The 12253-nt window shown below is 36.1% G+C and overlaps 1 protein-coding gene across 1 annotated transcript in view; it reads left to right on the top strand.

Moving 5' to 3' along the window:
- Positions 1-12253, top strand: part of LOC306884916 (KH domain-containing, RNA-binding, signal transduction-associated protein 3-like) — a 140205-nt gene that overhangs the window by 102858 nt on the left and 25094 nt on the right. The window lies entirely within an intron of this gene.

The raw sequence follows: 12253 nt of genomic DNA, 5'->3' as shown, positions 1-12253 counted from the left end.
GCATTCAAGGACAGAATTAATGAAGCTCAAATTATAGTATTTAGTCAATGGTGGCAGGATAACTATTTTGATACTATTTCTACTGGATTTTTAAAATATGCATTCAAGTATGTATTTAAAGCTAATATTGCTCACAACAGCTTTTGCTATGCTTAGCTGGGTTTCCAAAAGTTAATTAATTAAAACCTAATTGTACTGTATGTTCACCAGTGCAGCTATGCGCACTTAGAGATTCAACCATAGTCTTTGCCAGTGTTATTTTAGTAGTACCATTATAGCATATAATAATATATTTAATTAGTTAGTATTTTTATTAGTGCTGTCAAATGATTAATTAATAAAAGTTTTTGTTTACATAATATATGTATGTGTACTGTGTATAATTATCAAGTATATATAAATACACACACATGCATGTATATATTTCAGAAAAAATATGTTATTTTTATATATTAAATATATTTATTTATAATATAAATTATATTAATATAAATATAGACATGTAAATACATGCAACTATTTTCGAAATATATACTGTATGTGTGTGTATTTATATATATATACATTATATACACAGAAGACACACATATATTATGCAAACAAACATTTATCGCGATTAATCGTTTGACAATTAATCTTTAGATAATTTTGGTATGTTGTTTTCTATTTTATTTATTTATTTCTATTTTAGTTATTTAACATTTATAGTTTGCTTATTTTTTATTTTATTTCAGTTTTAATAATTTTAGTGATTTAATAATAATACTTAAAAGTGACAAATGCTGCGTTGGCAATACAATAAGTTTGTTTTTCATGTAATAAATATATATTTTTAATTTTATTTTTATTTGGTTTCTGCTGTATACAGTAGTTAACTACATTTATTCTTTTAACCCTAAATTAGTTTTCAACAATCTCTAAAATTATAAATCTCATTTCTTTGGCATTTCATTATTTTTCACAGTTTGGAGCCAGCAGGTGTGCAGAAGCAACATAACCGAGACACTTACTCTATTTGAGCTGTTACAGTAATTTTAGTACCTGTCTAGACAGAAAGAGTGATCTATGATATATGTCTAAAATAGCCAGTGTTTTATTGTTGATATTTCTCATATCAATAAATTATATAAAACAAATTCAATAGCTCACCAAGGCTCTCTCAGAAATGAATGTTTTCCGACGCTGATCTCGTTTGTCATTCGTAATGGAACAGAACATGGTGCGTCCGTCTATTGGAGACATCCTAAATCATTTCATCTGCTTGATTTACTTGTTTTTGTTTGCGATTATGTGGAAAAATTGTCTTATTTGCTCGCCTGCTTCTGACACTGTTATAGATTTCCACTGCTCTGAGTTTTAATTTATCAGAGAGAGTTGCAAAACAACCATTTCAAATACATTTAGCTTATTTGAATGTTTTCCAGCTCCTTTCGATGTTGCACGTCTCAGAGGTCTTCTGGCTCGCTTGTGGCATATTTAACAGATGGCGGGCCCTGAGAGGTGGGTGGAGTTGGCACACTGCCCCGCAGTGCCCATATCTAACCACATCTGACAGGTTTATTTAGGGGGTGCTGTTTGAATACGCTGGGGTCAGAGGAAACGACTCAGTCGCCAGCTGTTCCCTATCGTTTCCACGGCCTGGATGCATGCGTCTGTGCAGGAGTCTGAAACACTGGGAATGATCCGAACATCTGTGGGATGATAAATCTGAAGCTGTCACTGAGAATCAGTGTTTAGATGTTCCTCATCAGGATCGTACTGGAAACAGAAAGATCTTCTGGTTGTCCTGAGAGCCAAAGAGTTAAAGACAATTCAGGAAATTATTGAAACCTTTGAGGAGGAAAAGTGAAAACTGATTTCTACTATTTACTCTACATTATATCTTCAAAATGAAGGTTCTTTTTTGGCATTGATGGTTCCATGAAGAACCTTTAATCTTCTGATGCACAAAAGGTTCTTTATAGTGGAAACAAAGGTTCTTTAGTTTTTATAAAATGTTCTTCACGCTAGGATGAAAAATGGTTCTTTTAAGAGCTGGTCATTGAAAATGGTTCTTCTACATTCGTTTGTTTGTTTGTTTTTGCAGCGATGCCATAGAAGACCCATTTTGGGTTCCCTAAAGGACCTTTCAGTGAACAGTTCTTGAACTATGTCTTCTATCGGTCGGCAGATTAAGACATTAACTTGTTAGCATAAAACACAAGATACTTCTCTTTTCAATATAAATACGATTTTATTTATATAAACCTAAGACATAAACTAATCTAACATGAACACTTTGCAGAAAGAGAGAGAGTGCAATATGCAGCAATATGTGCTATTGCATCGACCTGAACAACCATCAATCAATTATTTAACCCTCAGTTTGAGTTTCTCAATGAGGCTAAAATTTGTATTAAATGCAGCAATTCAGTTAGAACCTGGAGGTTACTTGCTTGCTTTGCTAAGGGATTCCTTCGTCGTCGTCGTCGTAGGAAAGGGGGTTCCCCCGAAGTTGCTGATTGGCTGAGAGTTCAGTAGTCGTGAAGGGACGTCTTGGGAAACCATGGTTGGGCTTTGGCTGAGGATGCGGAGTTGTGGCTGATAGAGGTTTTGAGGCGGTCACAGACTTGACTTGAACTCGGAGACGAGGTGTGGCGGCAAAACTTAACTTGAGTACACAAAACTCGCAACGGAAAATAAAATAAATTAAAGTACAAGAATAAAGGGATGTAAAGAGACTAGGTGGGTTTTCTTCTCATTGTGGTAGCAGCTGGCACGTTAGGCCAGAGCACGCTCAAAGAGCTGTGTCAAAAATACGGTGGCAAAAGTTGAAGCAAAAGAAAAAAGAAGAAGAGAAAAGAGAAGGTTTGATGGTGTCCTGAGTTTTTAAACTCGGCTTCTGGACATATAAAGAGTTGAATGGTTTGCTTTATTCAGACTAATGGCGCCAGAATCTAATTTATGACGTTGTCCTGTTTTCTTGGGGCCTCTCTGTGGAATTTCAGCTCCTCATGCTTCTATGTTCCGATCGAATCTTAAATTTGTCTGATTCGGCCTCTGATATGCTACAACCTGATTTCATCAGCCAATCACATCCACTCTCACCATTCAGATTTATACAGAGCAACCAGTCCCATCCGCTCGTAGTGTCTGACTTTACAGGAATCAACTAATCACATTTGCTTTCCCAATTACTCTGGCAGCTACACTACCACTATACCACTACATGATTAATATATCTGACCCAAATGTGACCACATATCTGTCTCAGAGAATCAGCTGAGGTAAGTGTGAACATGCGTCTTATGCGATTTGAAACCATCTTGATCAGATTACCGCAAATCAATAAGCAAAAAATAAATTTTAAAGGCACCAAATCTAATTTGAAGCATGTTTGGGGGCCGTAGAGGGCGGATCCGCCCTCTCTTGTGTAAGTCGTTAATATGAAGTAATTGCATCCGTCGTTTGTCTCTCTCGAGGGCTGCTCTGATACCTGACTCACTCTCTGCAGAGGGTTGCAATAATAGCATTACAGCATGTGTTATCCCGGTCTGTATCTCAGAACCTCTGCTTCCACAATCAAAACCGCTTGTCACTTCGGTTTAGCCTCATAGTTACCGAGCCAGTTGCAGATACTGTCTCTCCTTTGGTTGAGTGCTGAAATGATTTTCTTTGTCACCGGTGTTGTGTTATGAATGCCGCATTCAGTGTGATGTTTCTCAAACCAACACAAATCATGGGTTTGTGTTCTCAATAGAGACATATGTGTTCGGCTTTGGGCTCCTCCGTTGAGGCGTTTCATTCTGTCCACGCCGCTTTTTATCACGCTGAAGTACTTTAGTGACATGCAGACCCATGTGAGAGTTGTTACTGAGTAAGTGCCAACACTTCAAAACATTCCTGAGCCTCGGGTCTTTGACTTTAAATGTCTCTGTTTTTAGGGGGCTTTTGACACATTTTATTGAAAGTATAGTGCACTGAATAAAATTTAGATGTAGAAACAGTAACACTTTTAATTAAACATGACATTTTGAATTAGAAAGACTGAAATAGTAAAGAATATACCATGCATATAATGTACAATATATAGTAAGAATATATATGCACATCACTTATAATAATAACAATAATAATATTTTGTCATGCATATGCTTTTTATTAAGCACAATTGTTATGTTATGATTGAAAAAAATCTGGTTATAAATGTTTGTGGATTTATCATAATTATTTGGAAAATAATATTTATCATATATAAAATATAAGAATGAACGTTGCATCGCTGTATGAATAATATTTTGTCATGCATATGCTTTTTAATAATCTGAATTATTAGGGATCAGTAACATTTTTATTATAAATGTTTGTGGATCAATCAGAATTATAAAAAAAAAAAATATATATATATATATATATATATATATATATATATATATATATATATATATATATATATATATATATATATATATAAGATAACATACAAATATATAATAATTTATATGCACACCACATGGCTGTATCAACAATATTGTCATGCATATGCTTTTCAATAAGCAAAATTATTAGGGATTTTGAAAATCTGAGTATACATATTGGTTTATCAATCAGAATTGTTTGGGGAAAATATATCATGTATAATATATAAAAATATTTATGTACACCACATGGCTATATCCAAATATTTTGTCATGTATATGCTTGTTAATAATCAGAATTATTATTTTTTTTTGTCAGAATATATATCATTATATATAAGAATATATATTTGCACAATGCATGGCTCTATCAATAATATTCACTGTAAAAAAATCAAATGCATATTTTCCAGTTTACGAAACCTTTTGAGTCTCATCTACTAAAAAATGCTATTTTCTTGAGCCTACATAAAACCCGTCAGACCAACAAAATTACCCCAACTATTGTCCCAACTAGTCAAACACAGTTGTCTGAACAAAGAATTTCATGTTGTTGAAATGTTAAGGCTTTGTGAGTTCCCAGCATGCATTGCAGCATGAATAAATTATGCAGTTATAGGATTATTTTTTGCTGTTTGCTGAATTCATTTAAACTTTTTTGTTGTTGTTTTATCATTATTGTTAGTTTTTTTTTTGTACTGTGATGTAAAGGGCTCATCTTTTTAACATTTGTTGATTGCCACCATTCTTGAGGTTAGTGTGTCTAGAGTATGTTCAACCACTTTTGTCTGTTTTCTGGACATCTTAGGCTACGTCCACACGAAGACGGATTTCTCCCTATCTGATCTTTTTTTTTGCCTCAAATTCCGAAAACACGGCGTCGTTTCAGGAAATATCTGTGTCCACACGGAATCACTGAAACCGACTGAAAACTAGTGATGGGAAGTTCGGATCATTTTACCGACTCGGACCTTTGAGTCTCGTTCAGCAAATTGAACGAATCTTTTTTCGAGTCATTTCGTTCATTTCGTTCATTTTAGCAAAATATAATTCAAATGTTATGTGTTACTTTCCAAACACATCTACTACTTATGCAAACGTTTATCACACTACAAACAATACAAAACTATGCTATAAGAAACAGAAAATATTACTTAATTGTTTACCTGGGTCTTTAATCTATGATTAGCGCACCACCTCTTATCTGACAAGTGTTCGGATTTGAGTCGTTCGTTCATCACGTGACAGCCCCGTACGCTTAACCAATGCAGCGTGAGCCGGAAAGAGAATTGATTAGTTCTTGTATATCGAGTCTCGGGTTTGAGTCGTTCGTTCATCACGTGACAGCCCCATACGCTTAACCAATGCAGCCTGAGCCGGAAAGAGAATTGATTAGGTCTTGTATATCGAGGCTGTATCCGAAATCGCCCCCTATACCCTCAAATAGTGCACTATTTGAGGGGACAGCCATTTTAAGTGGTGTTCGAAACCTTAGTGGATGTTCTCGAGCGCACTCATTCAATCCCACAATGCACCGCAAAAACGAGTGTACAAGCGATGTACACTCAACGGCTAGAGAATCCCCAGAATGCACTGAGAGAGTCGCGCGCCGAATGAATTCCCGCGTCTCACCAGAAGATGGCGCCCGCAGCTGAATCATCCATTCATTAATTTTAGAAGCGCTCATCCACGGCGTAATACAACACAGGTACAAATTAATTGTAAATTGACTATTAGGGTTTATACATAATTTCCGTGACTGAGTTCTAGATAAATCCTCCAATCTTACTATTGGAGCTGCCCGTATCAAATTATTATTTAACAGGAAGCAAACTATGCAAAAGCGGCAGTCCTTCCGGTGCACCGAGTGTCCGAATTCACTCACTCGTTTTCATTCACTCCTTCAAGTGAACTGTATGAGTGGACTAATGTAGGGAATAGTGAATAGGGTATAGGGGGCGATTTCGGATACAGCCCGAGTCTCGGGTTTGAGTCGTTCGTTCTTTTGTCACGTGACCACTTGCCGGATCAGTACATATCAAATAGGCTACCATAAAGTAAAACTGTATTTTTTGTATGTTGGATCATATTTAAGAATTATCATAAAATTATCAAAATATGTGTAATAAGCATTTTCCTATAAATAAAAATGGTCTGTTCATTTTTTTTAATGCAAACATGCCTTAAAGCATGTTCTAAAATATAGCCACAGTGTTATTTTAAAGCTTATTTATTTTTTATTTATTTAAAAAAGGCCTAGCTTGTTGTGCAGTATTTTGTTTTAGTTTTTTAAGGCTCTGTGGCTTTAGTATATTTTAATTTTCTTGTATTTTTTATTTAAATAGTTTAAATTCATTTTGGAATAGTTATCCTCTTTGCTATAGCTTTTTCTGGCACAAAAATAAACAATAAAAAACAATTCAGGAGTGTGTACAGAGTGTTAATGTCTAAAGTGTCATATGTTACAAAAGTATAGTAAGTAACACTATAGTCCAATCTAAAGGGTTAACTCAAAAGACATAAATACAACAAGGTATTGTATTTTATGAAGATTAGACTAAAAAAATAAAAATAAAAACAAAGCATAACAAGTCAAGTCTGCTTTATTGTCAATTCTTTCACATGTACAGTACATACATACAGAGAACTGAAATTGCGTTACTCTCAGACCCTTGGTGCATACAGTTAACATTTAAGACACTGACAGTAGACGTTCAAATACAGATAAATACAGTTTAAACATATGCACATACAACTATACAAATGAGGACGTTTGTAGAAAAATAAAGAAAGAGATAAAGTGGCATAAGGCACATGGCAGAATAGATAAGAGTGCAAACCAGTTAAATAAAACAAAACTAAATGTGCAGATATATGTGTAGTGCAAGAAGAGGTTAACCAACTCGTTATTATCTTTTTTTACCACATGGTGTTATGGAAAAGAACCATGTGACAGAAATTAAAAGCAATAATTTGAGACCAGAAAAGCATCACATAACTGTAAGAGTAAATAATAATACTAATAATTCTAATAATAATAATAATGACTATGCACCCGTTTGTAAGGAAGGTTGTAAATTAACTAATTTCTCTGTCCAAAACTGTCACGTCACGTGACAAAAGAACGAACGACTCAAACCCGAGACTCGATATAGAAGACCTAATCAATTCTCTTTCCGGCTCAGGCTGCATTGGTTAAGCGTATGGGGCTGTCACGTGATGAACGAACGACTCAAACCCGAGACTCGATATACAAGAACTAATCAATTCTCTTTCCGGCTCAGGCTGCATTGGTTAAGCGTATGGGGCTGTCACGTGATGAACGAACGACTCAAACCCGAGACTCGATATACAAGAACTAATCAATTCTCTTTCCGGCTCAGGCTGCATTGGTTAAGCGTATGGGGCTGTCACGTGATGAACGAACGACTCAAACCCGAGACTCGATATACAAGAACTAATCAATTCTCTTTCCGGCTCAGGCTGCATTGGTTAAGCGTATGGGGCTGTCACGTGATGAACGAACGACTCAAACCCGAGAATGCTGTGCAATGCGCATGCGCGACTGAACGAATCACTCCCCGAGACGACTCGTTCTTCTCGAGTCACATTAAAGATTTGTTCAAAATGAACGAATCGTTCAAGAACGACCCATCACTACTGAAAACGATGTAGTACACATGCCAGACCAATATGTGGCGCTGTAATTGTGCCACAGAGATACACAAAAAAACAGAGAAGACTTGGACCATGTGCGTAAACCTTGCGCGCTGAATATAAACTAACACACAAAGCAGAAGATTTTGCTTTAATAAAACTAATGAGCTCAGTAGGTTCTGCAGCACGAACACAGGCACGTAGTCTGACATTGTTGTTGTTGTTGTCGCTGTTATGTGACGTAGCGGTGTCTGATTAGGGGCGAGACGTGGTCTGATGACGTCATCTTTTCAGAAAATATACGGATTCGCGTCCACACGAAAACATGAAAATGGCGTTTTCAAATTTATCCACCCTGGGACCCAGTTTCAAAAATGATCGGTTTCACTCTTCGAAAACGCCAGTTTCGTGTGGACGAAACACCTATATGATAAAAAATGTATGCGTATACAGAGAAACCCGTCTTCGTGTGGACGGGGCCTTAGTCTTGTAAGTTGTCTTACAAACAAACACAATGTTGTCTACTTATTAGACTAACTTATCTATTAATGTTTGTCATTTGTAAACAAGTAAAAAAGTTCGTAGAACATAATTTGAGACACATTGGAAAAGCATTAGAAGTCTTTTTAACTAACAAAACTGTGTTAAGCCCAATTTATACTGCGTCCGACCTACGCTGTAGCCTCTACGCCGTAAACTGTGCGTCGGTTTTCATTTATACTTCTGTGTCGTCGTCTGCGTCGACGTGCAATACACATGTGGACCGCTAGTCTGCAGTGTCCATGGGCATGTTGCTTGTGTAACCCGCAGTACCACAGCAAAAGCTGAAGAAGCAGCGGCTCGTCGGAGAAGCATAGCCTTTACAGCCGAAAATAAATATCAAATCATTATTTAAAACTACAAAAAGGAGACAACAACGGAGGAGGAGAAGATGTCATTCTTTCAATCTCCACAAGGACGTGTACCACGGCAGATCAACATTGTTTGTCGCGGACAACTACTGTGTACTACAATAAATCATAAGACACTTTGTCTTTCTTTTATTTTAAATAAGATGTAACATTAAAACTATATTACAGTGCTCATAAACGCACACAAAACTCAAGTACATACGGAAGGAGGGGTTCTAGCAGACCAATCGCAGCGCTTGCGGTCTGCGTAGAATTGACGCGCTGTTATATTTTTGGAGAGGTGCACGTCAGGTACGGCGTAGGTTACGGTGCAGGCCTGTGCGTCTTCGCGTAGGCTACGGCCAGTGTTGTGTAAGTTACTTCCAAACTGTAATGCATTACAGATTACTTGTTACTGTTATTTAAAAGTAATCCCCTACATTACAATATTACTGTTTCAGAATTGTAATGCGCTACATGACTCCTGTATTACTTTTGAGTTACTTTCACCAAAATAACTACAGAAGTAGAACTTAACATTCTAAAATGATAAAATGTACTAGAGCCCTGCCCTAATGGCAAAGTGTTTATATTTCGTTCCGGGTTTTTATTAAGTTCATTTAGAAAAAACATTTGGAGCATTTTTTGTTCATTAAATAAGTTTTTTCTTTCTTAAAGTAACGACCAAGCGGCCAGCGGCAGACCGGCAGGCTGATCATAGCTTATGTTTGATCAATTTAGCCTTCTCAAATCATCACGACTTGCCTAAAATAAAATCTATAGATATACTAAAACAGTTCAAGCATATAACAATGTTTAAACATTAAACCTAGATAAATGTGCGCTGCATCCAGTTTGTGCGGAGAGTGGAAGCTAAAGCGCAGGACATGGAGGCACCAGCACAATCAGTTGCAATATTTTTTCAGTGGAAACAATTTAAACCGTAATTTTTGCTCATAAAAGTAAGAGTAATACATCATTCTGAACTGTAAAGGGTCTACTTTTATTTGTGTGCACTCACAATGTCAACAAAACGTCGTGCTTTTATCTTGAACAGGAGTGCTTCACAAAAATGAACCGAAAGTCAGCGAATACATGCCTCACAGACATGATAAATATATCTATAGAAAGCTTTAAATTAATACTTAACGGAATAAATAAAAACGAAAACAAAAATTATTTAATATAATCGTTATCCGTGAAGATGCACTTCTCTCTAAAGGCGCGTCTAACGAGGAGATGACGAATCCTTACTATTTTCCCCGGACACATTCATGGTAATTACTTTTGCTGTGGATTTTGCTTTATTGTGTGTATTTGAAGCAGAACTCTTCAGCTGTGCTGATGGCTAAACACCGTCGAGCCGCTCTTGACAGTCGCGGAAGCACGGACTCATGTTATTTCCACCAGCGCGGCAATTTTTGTTTCATCAATAATTGATGGATGTCTAAAATATAAAGATAAGGAGAAGCCTAAAACAGGCCCGCGTCTGAACTATGACGTGAATATTGGCCCGAAGCCCGGGCCTAGGGACATAAAAAAGTCGGAGCCCGACTTTAAATAAAAAAATTAATAAATTGGGCTAAAAGTGTGTTGTAACTCAAGCATTACTGAACATGTACCGAGTAAAATATTACTGAAAATTGTTTAGTAATGCCTTACACTACTGCGTTACAGCAAAAAGTAATCCGTTACTGTAATGCATTACTTTTGTAACGCGTTACTCCCAACACTGGCTACGGCGTAGGTTCGACGCAGAAGTATAAATTGGGTTTTAGCTGAACAAAAAAGAGACATGTGACTTTACTCAGTGACTTAGTTTGAGTGAACAACTTGGTCCAAAGTTGAGTAAACTCAAAAAAGTCGTGCAGCAAGTTGCCTTGAAATTTTAAGTTGTCAACTTTTCATTTTTTACAGTGTTGTCATGCATATGCTTCTCATTAGAATAATTAAAAAAAAAAAAAAAAAAAATCAGATTTAAAAAAATTGTGGATTGATCTGAATTATTTGGGAAAAATATAACATAATATGTAATGTATAAAATATATGCCATATTTAAGAATATATAAAAAAACACACAGATGGTTTTGTATCTGTAATTGAATGTGCAAATGAATACCGAAAACGTTTGCTTTGAAATTATACAAGTGCCGTGTTGCATTTGTTGATACTTCTGAGATGCACAACCAGCTCGCATTCATTTGTGCATTTGCATTGACGTGTTACACAATTTGATGTGACTGGAGCATGTGCACTAACCTCCAGTCCCTGCCTCTGAAACTTGCAGAAGTATTATATCTAATGACAGAAACATTTCTTATCATATAACAAGCGAGAGACAGAGCATGAAATACCATTAAACGGATAATGTGGTGCACACTTCCGCCTCCTAGTTTCAGTCTGACTACCCCAATACCCATAAATCAGTTCTGTTTATGAAAAATTGGCCAGAGCACCATGATAGCTCAGTGTTTATGACTTCCATCCTCTCTCAGTTTGATCTCCATGGCAGAAGCCACACGTTAATTGCAGTTGACATCAGTGTGATGTTGTTTGGTGACCAGCGCAAGTTTATTAGTCCAGAAGTGCAGGATGTTCCTGAAGTCTTGGGCATCTGTCTACTTCACGAGCCGCTCTAAACCACATGTGTAGTTTGGGTTTTATCTATAGTCTTAAAAGTAAGACAGCATGAGTGAAGTGCGATCATCAATCTTTGAGTTTATTAGTGCTGTTGTTACTATAAAAATGCTAGGCTTTTCATAGTCTAATGTAGGTATATATATATACAGTAAAATTATACAATATCATCTACAAATATTTTATAATATTAAGGAGTCATAATACTTGTAATATTATATAGGGGTCAATGTAATTTAGTTTATTCTTTTGGAATTATAAAATTACGTTATGATTATAACATGAGAAAAAGACTTGATTGTGATATTGCTTACATGGCAAATTTATATATTTACATATTTATATATATAAAAAATTAATAATACATTTTTGTTCTTTTGCTTTGTTGCTCATGTGAGTGTTGTACATTGAAATTCAGCTCTTTCTACTTCCCTGATCCATTCTGTTCTCTTCTTGCCAACGAGTTCCTGTCTTTTCTCTGTAAATATATGGATAAAAAGAGCAATAAGGCAAAAGAATATCCCTTCATAGTGTTGTATTGCTGTAAATTGCATGTTCGTATTTGTTAGGTGTTCAATATTCTGAGAGAGTCAAGCCGCTCAGAGCATCTTGGCAGTCCTGAAGCTCTTATTCTGAGCTGTGAAACTAAGAAATGTTCCAGAAAACCCAGCG

The sequence above is a fragment of the Barbus barbus genome, assembly GCF_936440315.1.
Source record: "Barbus barbus genome assembly, chromosome: 19".
NCBI lineage: Eukaryota > Metazoa > Chordata > Actinopteri > Cypriniformes > Cyprinidae > Barbus > Barbus barbus.
This window is presented reverse-complemented; position numbering and strand designations above follow the sequence as displayed.